Source organism: Pipistrellus kuhlii, unplaced genomic scaffold, assembly GCF_014108245.1.
Source record: "Pipistrellus kuhlii isolate mPipKuh1 unplaced genomic scaffold, mPipKuh1.p scaffold_m20_p_11, whole genome shotgun sequence".
Lineage (NCBI taxonomy): Eukaryota > Metazoa > Chordata > Mammalia > Chiroptera > Vespertilionidae > Pipistrellus > Pipistrellus kuhlii.
The window spans coordinates 4,932,846-4,950,133 of NW_023425416.1; the positions used below are offsets into that span (position 1 = coordinate 4,932,846).

Genomic DNA, 17,288 nt, shown 5'->3' on the forward strand with positions numbered 1-17,288 from the left:
TGAGATGAAGATCAGGCTGACAACACATCTGCCTCTGGCAAGGTATGTTTCCAGGGCACGGCTCTGCCGTACACTGATGGGTGCAGATGACAATCAGCTCAGGGGTCTTTCCCAGGCACTCTCTACAGTAGATAAACAGCATGTTTGTATAAGAATCCTAAGAACTAACCCCAGAAAATGCAGACTGTGACCTTCAGTCATTCCAGTTTCAGGAGATTTGCTGACCTTTAACCATAGAATCAGGATAATGAAGACCATGATGGCTCATACCATACCATCACTTGACCAATTTAGAAGTTCTTATTGGAATGGACTGAGTTGGTCTGCACATAGATAGCTTTTCAACCCTCTCCCCTACATTTCTTTGTTCTGGTCTTCTTCTGCCTCCTTGTTAAAGCTCTACCTGCACTGAGAGGGGAGATTGGCTTTGCAACAAAAATCTCCCATCTTGCCAAAACCGGTTTAGCTCAATGGATAAAGCGTCAGCTTGGGGACTGAAGGGTCCCAGGTTCGATTCCGGTCAAGGGCATGTACCTTGGTTGCGGGCATATCCCCAGTAGGGGGTGTGCAAGAGGCAACTGATCGATGACTCTCTCTCATCGATGTTTCTAACTCTCTATCTCTCTCCCTTCCTCTCTGTACAAAATCAATAAAATATATTTAAAAAAAAAAAAATCTCCCATCTTCTCAGGTATCAGCACTTGAATAAACCTCTTTCCTTTTTCACCAGCATCTGTCTCAGGAGTTTGGCTTTCATGGTACCAGGCAGGCAAACCTTGGTTTTGGTTGCACTACCACTAGAACTGCTATCACTAGTACTGCTACAACTAGTAATAGTACTGTTACTACTAGTAGTATTCTATTTATCAATATATAAAACCCTAATGCAAATCGACCAAATGGTGGAATGACCAGTTGTTGTGAAGCACACTGACCACCAGGGAGCAGACACTCAATACAGGAGCTTCCCCAGCCTGCAGGCCCCAACCAGCAGTAGTGATGGGGGGTGGGACCAGTGAGCAAGTGGCACCAAGCCAGCCAAGGTGGGTGCAAGGGGACCCTGATCACCTCGCCAGACACCCCACAGAGGGAGGTGACTGGCAGCAGTGGCGGGGGCAAGGCCAGTGAGCGGGTGGCACTAGGCCAACCAAGACAGGTGGGAGTGGGGCCCCCGATTGCTCCTCTGGTCCCCCCACAGATTGGCCCTGATCCAGTGACTCTACCTGTGCACGAATCTCATGCACCAGACCTCTAGTATTGCTATAAACTATTATCCTTGAATTGTAGAAGGGTAAATGAGGTAAAACATGTAAAACACTTTGCATATTTGTTATCATGTAATTATAGTTAATTATTATTGTTTCCTGGCACTAATCCAAGCTGACTGATGTTCTGCTCATTGTTCCAGTGTTCATCAGGTATTTGTATTGAGAATCTACTGTGCACAGAGCACTCTGGAGGATACAGAGTTAATCCTTTCAGTTGTGTCTATGTGAAATGACTTTACTCTGGAATTCATTCTAAACACTCTTGATGTGCATCTCAACATGCCAGCCCTTGTATCTGGATTGAGGGAAATGGTAGCAAATAAAGCAAAGTCTCTGAACTCCTGAAGCTTACATTCTATTGAAGGAAACAGACAATAAGCAAGTAAACAGAGACACAAGGAGATTGCAGTGACCATAGAAGGTAAAGCAGGTTTGTATAAGAATCTGAGGGAGCCAAAACCGGTTTGGCTCAGTGGTAGAGTGTCAGTCTGTGGACTGGAAGGTCCCGGGTTCGATTCCGGTCAGGGGCATGTACGTTGGTTGCGGGCACATCCCCAGTAGGGGGTGTGCAAGAGGCAGCTGCTTGTTTCTAGCTCTCTGTCTCTCTCCCGTCCTCTCTGTAAAAATCAATAAAATATATTAAAAAAAAAAAAAAAAGAATCTGAGGGAGCCACAGGTTGATTTGGCAAAGCCTTCTGCTCCTCACCCTTTCTGCCAGACTGTTCTAATTGCTTACCTGCCACAGAGCCAGAGTAGCCACTTTGGACAAAAAGTGCATGTGAGAGGTGCAGGATGGAAGGGGCCTCCATCCAGGCACCATGCTGCCCAGCTTCTCTGGTCTAAGCCACTGTCATCTTGGGTTTTTGTCACTCAGAGCAAAGCTCAACAGTGCCCAAAGCAATTACGTATTCTCATCAGAGGATATTCTGCTTCCAACCTTATCAAATACGGAAGCCTGGGAGGAAAACTCATAACAGTAGACAGAATGCCAGAGACTACTAACTAGTAGTAACAATTTAAGCTTATTTGTTATGTTTTTAGTACTTACTGAATAGTAACTTGTGAAGCTTCATTCCTATTCATAAACATCGCAATAACTTTATGGAATATCCACCTCAAGCCTCATTCAAAGGATGAACAAGCACAATCCCAGTAGTCAAGCAGCTTCTTCAATAAGTGGTTGAGCCGAGATTTAACCCAGGTGTGAATGAGCCCTGAGTCCACTCTTCCCCCAGTGTCTTCAGGGTCAGCAGGAAGGTTAAGAAAAGGAACTGAAAAGATCAGAGACCCATGACACACGATAGAAAGAGTATTACATAAATAGCTTATGACTAAAAGGAGACAAGCCCTGGCCAGTTTCTCAGTGGTTACAGCATTGGCCTGTGGACTGAGGGGCATGGGTTTGATTCCCAAGGGCCCATACCTGTCAGGGCTCCTGTGGGAGCCAGCCAATCGATGTGTTCCTCTTGCGTCAGTGTTCCTCTCTCTTTCTCTGTTCTTCCTCTTCCCTCCCCACTCCCTTCCACTCTATCTGAAAATCAGTGGAAAAATATCCTTAGGTGAAGATTTAAAAAATGATAATGATAACTAGAAGGAGATAAGAATAAAAAGAATGATGAAATAAAGAACTGAAGGGAGACCTACCCCCTGGTCCTTTGGTGGTGTCTAGCTCTGTTTTTGTGGCTGGAGGCAACCATATTTGGAAATTTGTATAGAGGGCACTGCCCAGAGCAGGATTTCCTACCTCATGAGGAAAGCACTCATGCTTTGCTGCATGGCTCTGGCCATATCCTGTCCACTGCCTGTTATTTTTTCAAATAAAGTTTTATTGGCACAAAGCCATTCCCATTCATTTATGTGTTGGCTCTGTCTGCTTTTGCACTAGGATCGATGACAGGGGTGAGTACTTGTGACAGAAATCTTAAAGCCATGTTATTGGCTATCTGCCCTTTACAGAAAAGTTTGAGACTCTCTGCTCTGTGGTGTGGCTACAGCTCAGAAAGGTTCCTGGTTAGATGCGCCAGCTCACCTCTGCCGTCAATGCTGAAAATCCATTTCCAGGGGTTTTCCTACCTCTGAACATATACATCCAAGGGACATGCCGAACCTCCGTGTCCTAATGAAAACTTTACTTAAACGCTCAGCAACACCAAGCCCATCTGCACTCCCCTCCTGCGAGTGATCAGGAGGCACTACCCGATCATGTTAGCACACGCTTCTGAACACGCCTGCTATCTCACTTGCTTTACTACCTTACTTAGTCACAATAAACTAACGTGAAAGAAGAAAATGGGAGCCCTTCAGCGAGGAAGACGTCTTTTAGAAACAACTGGTGCAAAGCGTGAGAAGGGCATCTTGGCTATGCTTCTGAACTGGCAGGAAACTGCAGCGGTTCCATTACTCGGGGAGTCTGTTCTCACACTCGCTGGGGGGAAACCCAGGGACTGAATCATCCGGTAATGCACATACGTCGAATCTTGCAGATTTGTCAAACGCCAAAAATGAGCCACAGATTTATCTCTTTTTCTCTTTGGGTCCAGCTCTATTTTTCATCCACAGCACACGCAACTTCAAACAGGGATGACAGCTGAGAGGGGCGGACGATCCTTTCCAAGAACTGAGCTCTGAGTGCAGGCCATGCTGTTTGAGGAAGAACCAGGTGAAATGGCAGGAGCAGAAGGAGCAGCAATATTTAATGTTTTCCTGGGCTCCTAACGGGAAGCCACTATGGGGTAAAGTTTGGTTCTGTGTTGGCTCACAGCGGCCACACACACTCTTTGTTGCCTGACTCAGTGGAGTCCTTTTCCTGTGTAATTTCAGCCACTTGTCATTTCTGTTTCCTCTTGGCTTCCGCGGCACGGGGGGAGTTTTCTCGGGGGATGTACAATCAATCTCCTGTGGATTATTCCCGGGTGGATTAGGCAAGGCATGTTTCTAATCTCAGCGGGGCGTCTGCATGCCACCAGCTTGACATCAGCAAAACCCTGCTCTGTCATATTTGCTGGGGATATGAAAGCCACTCTGCATTCCTCCATCCTGGTCTCTGCCTCAGAAAAACAGTGGTTGGGTGATTAAGAAGAAAGGCATTAGGAATAAGTCAACCTTGCATAACATCAGTTTTGCCTCTTACTGGCTATGTGGCTTATAATCAGTTACCTAACTGCTTTGAATCTCAGTTTTCTCATTGTTAAAAGGGGTGTCCATACCCAACTCTAGGCTTGCTGTAAGGTTTAAACAAATGCACATATAAAAAGGACTTAGCTCAGGTCCTTAGAATAAATGTTCAAAAATGAGAGTAAAGTTTCCACCTACAAACTGTGTAGGAAATAATATCAAAAAAGCAATAGAAATATAATCAAGAAACAGTAACAGGTCACAGAAAAATAAGTAGATCTCTACCCATATGAAAAGATGTTTGAGCTCACATATAATAAGAACTAGGGGCTTAGCACACGGAATCATGTGAGATCCAGGACCCAGAGTCACATGGCTCAGCAGGACCCAGAAAGAGTCCCATGGTTGTTGCTGCCACTACCACTGCAGGAGGCAGGACCCAGAAATCCACCCGTGCCTCTGGTCAAGTCCTCCAGAGTCAAGTCCCTGCCCACCCATGTGTGCCTCTCTGTGCACGAAACACCGCCCACCCCGGGCACACAGCCTCCTGCCGATTGGTTGTTATGGTGTGATGGCATGATGACCACAGGCTTTTTATATACAGTAATAGACTAGAGGCCCAGTGCATGAAAATCATGCATGGGGAAGCAAGGTCCCCTCAGCCCAGCCTGCACCCTCTCCAATGCAGGACTCCTCAGGGATATTTGACTGCTGGTTTAGGTCCAACCGGCAGTCAAACATCCCTCTCACAATTCAAGACTGCTAGCTCCTAACTGCTCACCTGCCTGCCAGCCTGGTCACCCCATCTCTCTCCCCTCCCCCCCTCCCCTGCCCTCTGCTGGCTTGGTCGCCCCACCCTAACCCCCTCCCAACCTTGTCACCCCATGCAGCCTGTGTTTGGTCGTTCATCCAGTTGTTTCGGTCAAGACAGCCCTTGGCCTTTTATATATTAGGATAATGCAAGTAAAAACTATACAAGAATATCATTTTCACCTATCAAGTTGGCAAAAATCCAGTCCAAAAATTTTACAACATGTTCTGTAATAAATAGCGGAAGTAAGCTCTTTCATGCATTGCTGCCAAGAAAGCAAAATAGTACGATCCTTTGGGGAGCTAGTTGGCTAATCCTATCAAAATTAAAAATGCATTTACTTTTTTACTCAGCAATTTCACCCCTGAGAATTTTTTTACAGCTACACTTAAACCAGCATGAAGTCAAGCGGCAGGTAAATCCCATTACTGTTTTCAGAGTGGTGTGCAAGTGTGAGTGAATGGACGGGTAAATAAACCATGGCTTATTTGCATATTACACAGCTGTGACAAAAAGGATGCAGTGCTCCACGCCCTGTGACAATATCTCAGGACAACTATTGATAGCACATGAAAATGGCAGGATGCAAAAATAATCTGTACAGTACCCCAATTTCTATGTAAAAGTGTGTGGGGGAGATAAGAATATATTTATGATGGAAAAAAAGTATGAAGTTTGCTCAAAAAAATTAAAAATAGAACTCCCTTGTGACCCAGTGATCCACTTCTAGGAATGTATCCTAAGAAACCCAAAACACCATTCAGAAAGGATATATGCACCCCTATCTTCATAGCACAATTTACAATAGCTAATATTTGGAAACAGCCTAAGTGCCCATCAGCAAATGAGTAAATGAAAAAAACTGTAGTATATCTACACAATGGAATACTACAAGGAGTTGCAAAGGTGGGCAGGGACTTATCATTTGCAACAGCAAGGATGTATTGCCCTGGAGAGTACTATGCTAAGTGAAATAAGCCAGTTGGAGAAAGTAAAGTATTACATAATCTCACTCATATGTGGGATCTAATGAGCCAAATAAACTGATGATCAGATATAGACCCAGAATCATAGAAGCATGAACAGAATGTTGAACCTCAGAGGGAAGGCAGGGGAAGGTGGGTAGGAAGTTATCAACCAATGAACTTGTATAATCCATGGACATGGACAATAGGGTGATGAGGGCCTGGGAGGTGGGGCAGTGGGGGATAGGAGTGGCTGGAAGAGGTTAATGGGAGAAAAGAAGGACCCATGTAATACTTTCAACAATAACGATTTTTGTAATTTAAAAAGGGGATATATTTATGTTTGTTTATATATGCACAAAAATTAATGCTAGAAGGCTATACAAACAACAAGAGTGGTTTATGTATAAGAGTCTGAAGGTGGGAAATTGGGTAGGTAGGGTCAGGAGTTAGAATAAAACTTTTATCATTTCTGAATCATGTGAATATATGACCAACTCAAATACCACAATCAAAATAAAAAGAATATTAGCATTGTCTAAAATGCATGAATCTCAGAGCAAGCGAGCAGGATGCCAGGCCCTGTGGCTTGGAGCGCCCCTCCATCCCCTTGTCTCTGGGCTCTGGAGCGGGAGGCACCAACAGCTTGCCCTCCAGATGCTGTGCGTGGTGAGCTGGACCATTACTGTGGTCCAGCACCCTCAGCAAGCACTGGTATACGAGGAGCCAATGCTGTACTGCCAGGCCACGGCACACATTTTGGACATGCTGGGTGCGGCCATCGGGACAGCAAGGTGACCAGGGACAGAGCCCAGCCTACACCTCCTATTTCAGCTTTAGCTGCAAGCGTAGCAGATATTGGGGTGTAGCCACCTTGGGTAAGGACAGCACAACTATCCCCATGGCTGCTGAATTAGGCCTGAGTGCCTACTTGCCACTCAGAATGGGGATGTGGGTTGCTATGGATACTGAGGGTTGGGCCGTCCTCATGCTACATAGGATCTACACATGGGAAGGAAAGGTGATCTTGACCCTAGTCCACGTGTGCTGTCCCCACACTGGGTCCTGGGAAGCCTGAGCGCTGGCCTTTAAGGTGTGCATCCATCCCATGCTGCAATTCTGGCCAGAGCCCTCCAGCGGCTTGCAGCCATGTAATCATTCTGGGGACCCTAACACAGTCCCATGTGATCATTCTGTGTGACCCAAACACAGCCCCATGTGATCATTCTGTGTGACCTAAACACAGTCCCATGTGATCATTCTGTGTGACCTAAACACAGCCCCATGTGATCATTCTGTGTGACCCAAACACAGTCCCATGTGATCATTCTGTGTGACCCAAACACAGTCCCATGTGATCATTCTGTGTGACCCAAACACAGTCCCATGTGATCATTCTGTGTGACCCAAACACAGCCCCCTGTGATCATTCTCTGTGACCCTAACACAGTCCCATGTGATCATTCTGTGTGACCCTAACACAGCCCCATGTGATCATTCTGTGTGACCCAAACACAGCCCCATGCGATCATTCTGTGTGACCCTAACACAGCCCCATGCAATCATTCTGTGTGACCCAAACACAGCCCCATGAAATCATTCTGTGTGACCCAAACACAGCCCCATGTGATCATTCTGGGGACCTGAACACAGCCCCGCCCCATTGACCACTGGGATACAGGCGACCTGGCAAGGCTCCACTAGGCCTCTTACCTCACACCTGACTGTGGTTGGGTTCAGCTACCCAACCAGTGCTGTTTTGTTGTTTTGTTTGCCTGCCCAGGGAAAGCTTCCTTCATGGAGAAACAGAGTTTAGTAGGAAATACAAAGCCCTAAGGACTGATTATTCGTTCAATAGACATCACTGTCCCTACCTTTGGCCTGGCCCTGTGTCACAGACTGGGGACCAGTCACCACCCAGTTCTGGCTCTGGGTCCCTCAGAGCTCTCTGCGTGGTGGGCTACGGACACATGACAGCCCCTCACAGAACAGTGTCTTCAGGGCTGAGGCAGAGGTGGCAGCCCTGGCAGCTGGGGAGCCAGAAGTGGCACTCCTGGACCCTGCTGGACTTCGGAGAGGCATCTGGAATGTGTGAATCTTCAAAGGCGAGTGGAGTAGAGCTTCAGGGCAAGAGGAAGGAAAGCACTCTAGCATGAGAAAAGGCTGCGGGTGGAGAGGTCGCCTGATGTGCTTAGGTGAGCTGCAAGACCTGTTCTTATTAGGGGTGGCCTGGGAACGGGGGTGAGGGGGAGGGGAGGGCTGCTTTGGGAGCCAGATTTCAAGGGCCTTGAACATCGCATTGCCTTGATCGCTTCCTAACACACTATGTCTCCTGCTCAGGGACCTTCAATGCCTCCCTCTTACCTCTGGCTTTCCAGACCTTTCAAGGCTCTTTCTGGTCTGTGCCCAGGCTCTGTTTTAGTCCTCGGTCCCCCTACACACTGTCCACTTTTGCCAGGTCATCTCCTCTCTGCCATTGAAAAATAATTCTGATGTTGGCTTTTCTCACTATACCCAGAATTGGTGGACACCCCCTCCCTTCTGCCTTTTTTCTTGCATGAACCTCTCATTGCTGAGTCTTTCTACGCCAATGGTTCTCAAAACCCAATGACACATTAGAACAGGGAGCTTTTGCAAAAATATCAATACCTTGACCAATTAAATCAGAAACCATTGGGTGTGGGCCAGGGTAGCAGTACATTTCAAAAGCTCCCAGGCTGATTTTATTGTACAGTCAGGTTTGAGAGCCGCTGCCCTGCAGGGCAGGCCCTCCTGGGGGTGGGAGGGGTGGAGGGGGAGAAGGGTCACTAACTTAAGCTGGCACAGCTCAGCACTGGGTTTGACTCAAGAAGAGCCTCTATGAAGATCCCTTGATGAGTTTGCAGAAGAGCCACGTAAACAGGAAAGCTCCCACCTAGAAAATGAGCAGAAAGGAGATAACAGTGGTGGGGAAGAGGGTGTACACTGCAAAGTATGAGCCTTCTGTCCCTCCCAACCTTGTTCCTTGGTAGACATTCATTCAGACTGTCCTTTCTGCTTCCGGTGACAGTGTCATGTACCTTTATGCCTTCTCCTCTAGGTTCAGCGCTATCCTAGATCTAAGTGCACCTCCTGCCTTCTTTCTTCCAGGAAAAGAGAACTGATAGTACCTGGTCACATGACAAACACTGTCCAAAGGAGCAGGATGTGCTCACTTCCCACAAGACCAATTTTCTAGTCTTCTCGTCTCCCACTATGGCACCATCATCCTCCGGGTTGCTCTTCCCAGAACCTAGAAATAGTTTGTATTGTCCCTGTTCCCTTCCCACCCTTCCCCACATCCAATTGCTCAGGAAGTCTTATAGATTCTAGCTCCACATCACCTTCCATTCCATTTATCTCTGTCTCCTCTGGCACTCCCCTAGCCTACGTGGCCGTCATCTCCTTGCATGAACTACAGTGGTCACCTCCTGCTGCTACTCTGGCCCCCAATTTGGCCTCCCCGCAGGGCTCCCGACCTCCACCGGCCCATCACAGCCTCTGCCTGGGTTCCTGCTGCTCAGCCTTTACTTTCCAGCTCCAGATCACTTCCTAAAAGTCTCATTGATCCCAAGAATGAGCTCAGGTCCCCACGTTGTCCCTAGCATCCTATCTGGCATGTCACCAGTGTTCTTTGGACATTTGTTGCATTGGGTGAGTGGGATGGTCAGTGAGGGCTTTAACACAAGATAAGCCAAAGAGCCAGCAGTCTTACTAACCCTAGGCCCAGCCCTGCTTTCTAGAGGCAACCACCTTCAGCTTCCTATTGCACATTCTTTTGGTGAGCAATTCTAAGAACTGCTTTGATTACGCAAACAACAAAGCAGGAAGGGTGGACTTGGAATCCCAGCTCTGCCAGAGCTGGGCTGTGTGACCTTGAACATTAGTTTTTGGAGCAAACACATGTTCTTGTCTAAAATGAAGTAGCTGGTCTAAATCCCTTCCTGTTTCGGGCTTCTAGCTCTGCCTCTCCCTTCACCACCACCCCAGGAATGCTTCCAAGAGGACCCAGGATACAAGTGGATGACAGCCTGCCCAGGAACCTGGATTGCCAGGCTGGGTCCCACACAGGCCTCTAGTGAGACCTATGGCTGCTTCCGCTCACAGCAGGTGGGTTCTTCTTAGTTGGCACCTGCCATCTGAACTATGGCTCCTGGATTACCTGTGCTGGGGACTGGACCCTGGTCCTAGACACCTCCCAGTCCTTTTTCCTGCTGCCAGAGGTGATGGGCTCTGACCATTGATTGACCTGGGGGAGCAGTCTTGAGTGTGTCGACACCTCTGTGCCAGCAAACAGTGCGTATCTCTCTTTGCCCCCACTTTTTCCCCGAGCTGTCAGGCACCCAGCTCGAGGTCCTGCACTTCCAGTTCATTTCCAACAAGAATCTTTGTCCGAGCAGTCAGCGCTGAGCTCAGCAATAAATCCAGGGACAGAAGTGCCAAAACAAAGCCCGTGTGCGCTCAGCCAGGCCTCCGCCCAGTTGGGCTGGCTCCAGCAGAGGCCAAACACCAGATGAGCTACTTTCTAGCCATCCCCAAGCTTCTCCCGATTCGGAGCTTCCTAGCCTGTGTGCCCTTGTCACTCCAAACACCCCAGAAGAGGAAGTGGTGGGCAAAGAGGCGGAGGGGCAGGCCAAGGTTTCAGAGCCCCAGGGTGAGAAGGAGGTAGGATCTCACTCTGGAAGTCTGTGCTGGGGGCCTCTTGCCCATGACCCTCTGCAGGGGCCACAGGGAGAAAGGTGTGATATGAACTATGAAGAAGCCAGGACCCAACCAAGGCCGCCACTTGTACATGTGTTCCAGGCCCGGGGTCCTTCCACAGACCCCTCGTCCCACAGCAACTTCCTCCTCTGGAGCAGGCCCAGCTGGGCCCACCAGTGCAGGGAGGTCTGCCTGGTCAGCCCTGTATGCGAGCTGAGGCCTGCATCTCCCTACACTGCCACGTTCTCTCAAGCCTTGTTCATCCCAAGGCTTCCTTCCCCTCTCCACCCTTTCTCTTCCTCTTCCTCAGGACCCTCTGTTCCCTCCTCTTCCTCCTCTAAACCTCTCTCCCCTCTCTTCCTGTCTGGCTCCTCGTTGGGGAGCTGCTTCTGCCTTAGCACTGCAGCCAGTCCCACCCAGTCCCCACCTTCCTGTGAGCAGCACACAGGAACCAGTTGCTCCAGGCACTGCAAACCCTTTCCTTCCTTGCTGGGAAGTGTATCTGTGCCTCAGTGAAGTCTGTGTTTTTGTTTTAGTGCAAAATAAAAGAATGAAAAAACCTCTTTCATTTTGAACATATTTCTGGTGTCATGCTGGGTTATAAACCTCGAGGACAGGGCATGGCCTGTGCAGCACTGTAACCAGGGAGCCAGGCGTGTGTCCTGCCTCAACCAGGGAATTAAATGCATCTTTTTTACTGAACCAACGAGTAAAGGGATGAGCTTGTTGCTTTCAAGTACAAAAGGAACGATCATTAGCTGACGATCAAAAACTATCGAAGAACCAAGCAATGATGAAACAGTGACATTTTCCTTTTTAAAATGGGAAATAGGAAGTTGACCACTGAAGTAAGAGCTCAGTGACCTGACAGGGGAAAAGGAAAGCTGAATGTATTCCTTCTGTGAATCTACAGGATACTTTAGTCCAGCTTCCTTTGAGGGGTTTACATGTGAAACGAAGCCCTGTGGTGCTCCCTCAGTGGGCTGAGAAGGAGCCACTCCCGCATCCCATCAAACCAGGTTTCTCCACAGCATGGTCCACTCTTTCCTCATGACCATGCTATCCCTGGAGAATGGGGGACATCACCAAACAGATGACTGGTGAAATGACTTTTATGCCAAGAAGCGAATAACCATATGTTCATCCACAACATCACTTCCCGGATCCACAACAATTTATACAAAAATGCCATTGTCCTCATGGCAGCGGGCCGGATGTAGAGACTGGCATCTGTTTCAGATAAAGGGTCCGAGTGGAACAGCCATCTATGTTCTGGCCAAACAGGGGAATCTTTTAATAAATCACTGTCAGCCTGTCAGGCATCTCACATGGCATTTCTTTTAAATGCAGGCAGTTCTCTTTTCCTCAGAGCTTGTCCTGCATGTTGTTATCGAGACCACAAAAATAAATGCATACTTCAAGCTTTTAAAAGTCTCCAAAATAGCAATAGTAATCAGTCTTTTCCTCTCTCATTTTACCCCATAATAAGGCCCTTTAGCCCTGGCCAGCGTGGCTCAGTTGGCTGGAGCCTCGTCCCATACGCATACGGGAGCACTGATGATGTTTCTCTTTCACATCATCATGTCTCCCTCTCTTTCTTCCTCTTTCTAAAATCAATGTTACAAATGTTTTCAGGAGGAAATACTTAATAGCCAATGTCCTCAGAGAGCCTCTAGCTCAGGAATTTGCCAACGAATGGAACTGGCGTGGTCACTCCCTGTTCACTTGCCCAGAGCAATTACTCACTGACCAGTTCCTTCCCACTGAGCTTGCGTGGGTTCCCATTGTTTATCTCAGCCCGCGTCCCAGGTGAGCTCTAAAAGGAGCAGCAATGAACAGGCAGGGTGGCAGAGCCCGGTCCGATCACAAGAGGTGTCGACACACTTAAGACAACAGAGCTGAGCCGCAGCGGGAAAGAGACGTGGCCGGGGTCACAGGGCGACAGGGATGCTCTGAGCATATCCCTAAGCCTGATCCTCAGTCCTGTCCTTTCTCTCCACCAGCACATGGCTTGCATTCAGAAGGCCAAGTATGAGCTGTTGACTATGTGTGATTTTTCTTGTGTTTTTCCCCCCAACAGTTATTTCTGTTTCCTTAAAAAAAAAAAAACACACAAAACCCTTGCATACCAAAATAATCCCAATAAACTGTTTTTCAAATAAATAATTTACTAATCATTCCAATATAAATGATTCAGAAGATCCTAGCAGCCCGCTGCTCTAAATATTTTGTTTTAGTAAGAATCTCCTTTTCCCACAAAATAGGCATCCTCCTGTGTGAAGAAGGGGTAATTGTTATTAAGCAGGAAATTACTTGGCATCTGGGCTGACACAGGGCTGTGGGATGAGCTTGGATGCACAGACAATACCCTCCCCCAGGCTGCACAAGGGCCTAGGAAAGCCGTCGTGGCACTTGAATCAATTCATTACCGTATTCATTCAATTTCAACTGGGCTTTATTTTTCCTATTGCTTCAGCAAAGTTTCTGAGAATTATAGGATGTCAGGACCAGATGGGCCCTTCCTTTCATCCCGATAGACAAGTATGAGGAAGCAGAGGAGTCCTGGGCATGATTTGCCCAGGGTAACACAGCGAGGGCACAGCTCTCATAATGCTCCTTCCAACTCCGCACCCACAACCCCAACACCAAAATGAGCAATCCATAACCTCCTGAGCTCACTAATCAATGCTCCACACACCTTTATGTGCATGTGAATCAACCTGGGGTCCCATGAAAACAGACTCACATGATGAAGGTCTGGTGGGGGGTGGGGAGGCCTGCAATGCTGCATCTCTAACTGCTCCCTGGAGGTGCCTGGCCGGTGTGTTTGGTGCAGAGAGCCAGCTGCGTCTAGTAGAGAATCTTCCCTGGACCCCAGACGAACCAGCTGCATGAGGTTACGGTGCGAGATAAGGAAGGCTTACACTCACGGGAGAAGCTGGCCCATTAACCGAATTGATGAGATACAGGAGGAAGCAAATTCATCTCCCGCTGCTGTCTTCAGATCTTCTCTCCTGTGTTTTCTCTCCTGCCCAGGTCAATGCGGAGGGTGGAACACATGGCGTGTTCGGGAACATTCCAGTATTCACAATCTCATTTGGAGGTACTGAAATAGCCGGTGCAGTTTTAATGCCAGAACTTCCTCCGTTTCTCATCCAATTCCAGTGTTTCTCCCCAGGAGTGTAGACATAACCTCAGGTGAGAAAGCAGAGTGATTTTATTTCTTTCCTTGCCGGGCCTCCAGTTCTAACAGGTCTTGGCTACTTCTGGGCGGCACAGAGTTGGGGCAGGGAGAAGGAGAGCATACGGAGGGGACCATGGCCAGTGAACTGGTGACACAAAATCTCCAACACTGGCTGCTTCACTTCGGGGGCAGTTTATGTTCTTTGGAGCCTTTTTCTCCCTCACCCCCCAGAGGTGGGTTCTTTAAAGAGGTCAGACAAGGCTGTCAGTGCCAGTGGCACCACTGCGGTGACTCACATTCCACTCTATATCTTTGCAGGAGGGACGACCTCTCACCTTAGGGCTCTTCCCTGCCCTGCCCCCCGACTCCAGGAAGAACCAGTGAAACCCTTTCAAAAACATTTTCATTATGCTCCACTAGGTGACATTTTACCTTTTAAAAAATCTCAAGGCCCTGGCCAGTTTGGCTCAGCAGATAGCACATCAGCATGTGGACTGATGGGTCCTGGGTTCAATTCCAGTCAGGGCATATGCCTGGGTTGTGGGCTCGATCCCCAGTAGAGGGCCTGCAGAAGGCAGCTGATCAATGATTCTCTCTCATCATTGATGTTTCTATCTCCTTCTCCCTTCCTCTCTGATACCAATAAAAGTAAATATTTTTTTAAATTTCATGAAGAACTATATACTATAGAATATTAATCAATTGGTCTTAAATCCCTAGAGGTGTATATTTTAGGCAAAGCATGTTTCCTGAGGACAGAATGGTTATATGTATATTTCTAATAAATGGCTTCTAATCCTCCTGGCATAAAGGTTGGATAGATAGAATTGAATGTTACTTCAATTCAGTTCATTATAGCAATTGAGCACCTGCCAATTTCTAGACAGATTGCTTGAAGAATTAGCACCCTAAAATTCCCATGAATTAGTGATAAAAGCACTATTGGAATCTCAGTAACATTTTAATTTTTTCCATGAAAAAATGTATTATATAGAACATTAATATCATGGTCCATTCATGTTGTATTATACTGACTTATGTATTATAATATTATAGAAAGAAGTCTGTAATACATTTAGCAAAGAAAGTTTGTAGAACGGACTTTATGTGTGTATATACAGTATGTATATATATCATTTGTAAAAGTATGAGCTATAATGTCAAAAAAATGCTTCTGATTATGGAAGAGTTTTGATTACTGATTTATTCTTTCTGTACTCCTGATTTAAAAAAACAAACAACTATATAATACATTTATAATCAGAAAAAAATGTTAAGAAACAAATAATGATACCCTGGAATTAAACCCCCAGATTTTTCCTTCATTGGTCTCTTTGTGACAACCTGCAGCTACACTAGCCGCCCCAATGGAAATCATATATGAGTTGCAGGTAAAATTTTATTATAGTAATAATATTTTACTCAATCTTTTACATCCAAAAGATTATTATTTACATTCTTTCCCCTCCCCCAAGTCTTTAAAATCCTCTGTGTATTTTACACAACACATATCAATGTAGCTACTGGCTAGTGTAGTGGACAGTATGGTTTTACATATGCACTTGCTCTTGTTCTGATAAAAAAGGGGCTAGCCAATTCTGGTTTGGTTGCCTTTCTACTTGCTTCTATAGTTCAAGCAATAGTGAAATCACTAAAACAAAAACAAAATCGAAAGAAAGACATGCCCAAGAGTTAACAGCATATATTTTTGGAGAGCCTTTTGTTTACTGGATTTTATTTCTAAAGTTGTTTGATTCTATTCTTAAAAAGACAGTTGTTGGGTTTTTGTGTTTTTTGTTTTTAAGACACTGTGGTTCTAAGGGTTCCTTTCCCTAAAAAAACACACTTTGGGTGGACCCCTACCTCTCACCCTTACCTCTAATTTCATTCAGTGTTGACAGGAAGGGTCAAAGTCAGCATCTCCGGGAACTACAGTCTGGCTGTTCCTGGAAGGACGGGCACTGAGGCTGCAATAAAAGGCCACAGGTATCAGAGCTCAAGGACTGCACATTAAGACCATGACCAGGATTATTATCAAGCTTCTCTGAATAATCAGCCTCAGATCTCAAATGTCTAATTCATCCTAAGAGCTACTTTATTTATTTATTTATTTATTTATTTATTTATTTATTTCCCTGTGTTAGTACCACACAGGAGACAGTTTTATTAACTGACCAACAGCTAGCGGGACAGACTACATGGCAGATCTCACAGCACAGTGTAACAAGTGAGCCTGGGTTCCTGTCTCTGGGCTTCCATTTCCTCAGCTGTAAGAGATAATAATATAAAACTTACTTCATAAGATTGTATCATCCTATGTCATCAAAGCCTAATATGCAAATCGACCAGTCACTCTGATGCACATTGACCACCAAGGGGCAGATGCTCAATGCAGGAGCTGCCCCCAGCCCTCAGGCCCCAGGCCAGCCAAAGCAGGTACCAGGAGAGGGTTCTCACCCCTCTCCCCCTGATTGCCCCGCTGGTCACCCCGCAGAGAGAGGCAACTGGTGGTGGGAGCAGGGGACAGGGCTGGCGAGCAGGCAGTGCCAGGCAGGCCAAGGTGGGTGCCAGCAGAGGGCCCCCTAGTCACCCCATTGGTTGCCCCACAGATCAGCCCTGATCACTGTCCAGGCCTAGGGGCCCTACCCACGTACAAATTTCGTGCACTGGGCCTCTAGTAATTTTATAAATACATTGTAGTATTGTATTGCTGTTTTGTATCAAGTATCCTATACACTAGGGGTGTCGAACTCAATCAGAGAAGGGGCCAAAATCTAAAATCCAGCCTAAATCGCGGGCCGAATGGTTTACTGAACAGTCATAAACTGTCATTGTGATGGAAACGCAGCAGAGTGCAGTGATGACAGCAAGGTGCGGGCCACATTGCAAGGCCTGGTGGGACGGATTTGGCCCGCGGGCCTTGTGTTTGACACATGTGCTATACACAGAGAAAAGTGCACCCATCCTAAGTGCAAAGCACAGTAAATCTCCACAAATTAAAAACATGCTCCTGTGACATCACCTAGATCAGGAAACAGCACTTCAGGGTGCCAGCCGTCTCCTGTCTCTGCCCCCTGTAGTAGTTGTCTCTGCTATATTACTAACAATCTGAGTGGCCTGAAACAGCACAGATTTGTTATCTCAGTTTCCACAGGTTGGGATCCTGGCCCTGGCTTACCCGGATCCTCTGCTCGGGTCTCAGAAGATGGCAACCAAGGTGTCAGCCA

At 47.0% G+C, this 17,288-nt stretch overlaps 1 pseudogene; it reads left to right on the plus strand.

Annotated features, from left to right (window-relative positions):
* The first annotated feature begins 6,815 nt into the window (after window positions 1-6,815).
* Window positions 6,816-14,445, plus strand: LOC118715722 (annotated as a pseudogene).
* The last annotated feature ends 2,843 nt before the right edge of the window (window positions 14,446-17,288 follow it).